This window comes from Orycteropus afer, unplaced genomic scaffold, assembly GCF_000298275.1.
Source record: "Orycteropus afer afer isolate SDZICR_OR568_19922 unplaced genomic scaffold, OryAfe1.0 scaffold00060, whole genome shotgun sequence".
NCBI lineage: Eukaryota > Metazoa > Chordata > Mammalia > Tubulidentata > Orycteropodidae > Orycteropus > Orycteropus afer.
In genome coordinates, this window is record NW_006921647.1 from 5401483 (window position 1) to 5403054 (window position 1572).

At 42.2% G+C, this 1572-nt stretch overlaps 1 protein-coding gene across 1 annotated transcript in view; it reads left to right on the forward strand.

The window, feature by feature from the left end:
- CA8 (carbonic anhydrase 8) overlaps positions 1-1572 on the forward strand; it is a 151617-nt gene that overhangs the window by 111808 nt on the left and 38237 nt on the right. The window lies entirely within an intron of this gene.

Genomic DNA, 1572 nt, shown 5'->3' on the forward strand with positions numbered 1-1572 from the left:
TTCTTTAGCGTTGCATAGTATTCCATTGTGTGAATGTACCAAAGTTTGGTTATCCATTCCTCAGTTGTTGGACATCTAGGTTGTTTCCAAGTTTTGGCTGTTTGAGTTTTTATGTTGAGCAAAAGGAGCCAATGAAGATGAAGCATTTAAAGGCACAGGAAAGAGAGGGGCTACTTAATATAGAAGGTCTTTGAGGAGCCAGGAGGGTCTGGGATGAAGCACTGATGTGGATGCACTGACTATGGCTAGGAGGGACCTGCCCTTTTTCTGAAATATAGGGTAAGGAGGAAGGGGTGGGTATGAATGAGGCAAATTTGTAGGTGGGGAAAGGCAGGAAATTAGAAGAGTTCATCTCTGATGACCTTTATTGTTTCTGGGAAACACAAAGAAAAGTTATTTATATAGCAAGGGAAAATGGGTATGAGATTGAATTTTGAAATAGTATAGGATGGGAATGGTGATAGAATTGACAGTCAGCTTGGAAGACATAACAGATTGTAGAAAATAAGGCATTATGTATTTTTCTCTACCCAAGTATTAAAAAACAAACACACAGAAAACAAAACAAAAAAACAAAAACGTTGTGTTGATTCTGTTGAGTCTGATTCTTTCTTATAGTGACAACACTATAGGAGTAGATAATTATAACAAATTGTTGCATTGATTCATTGTGGAGCCAGTGACTTATGAGGACAAAGGAGTTAAGGCGAGAGAGTAGTTGGAGTTTTTAGTCAAACAAGGTAAGGAAGGAAGTAAAGCCAATTAGTTCTAGTGGTCAGTGAATAGAAGAGAGGTAAGAGGGGAGAGGAAGCTGGATGGATGAAAACTATGGTCACAATTGCCTTTTGGAGCTGAAAACTGTAGGGTTAAAGCAAATCCATGGTATGTTCTTAGGTCAGTTTCAGCTTAGCCTGAAATTCAAGGGACTAAGAAGAATCTTAAAGCAGTGGAAGAGTCACCATATGGATTCTCAAATCTTCTAGGGTGATGGTGGGAATTGATGACAGTGGAGGAGTGACCAACAGGTTGACAAGGAACAGATAGGGCATCAGATATTAAGTACCTTAGAGGAAAATGGCCTTCTGCATGCAGGTCAAAGTGTGATAACCTAAAGGTAATAGTGTAGCATTGACCTTGCTTTCAGGTCCTTATATGTGGGATACTGTGCAGTCCACACTTGATGGCTCTAGGGCAGACCTCATGGGCTTCACATTAGACAAAGAGGTGGTGGGAGAGCTTTTCAAAGATGCCAAGTCACCCTTCTCCATAGGGCGCAGTGGAAAATCAGCAGAGAGGTGTTACTGGTGGGAGACCAAGTGAGAAGTAAAACAATACAAGACAGTGCAGGGATACTATGTTAGGTGCCTAGTGCTGGCCTACAAAAAATGCAGGTGAATGGCTGCAAAAAGGGCATGGAGGCCATATGTTCTGACCTCCTCTAATCCCACAAGAGGAAGGCAGAATCACCATCAATAGCACAAGGCCTATTACTGCAAGGCCAGACATGCTGCCTCCCTCCAGCCCTTTCACCAACTGTTCCTCCCAAAGCACCCACCACCACTTTCCTGGGTT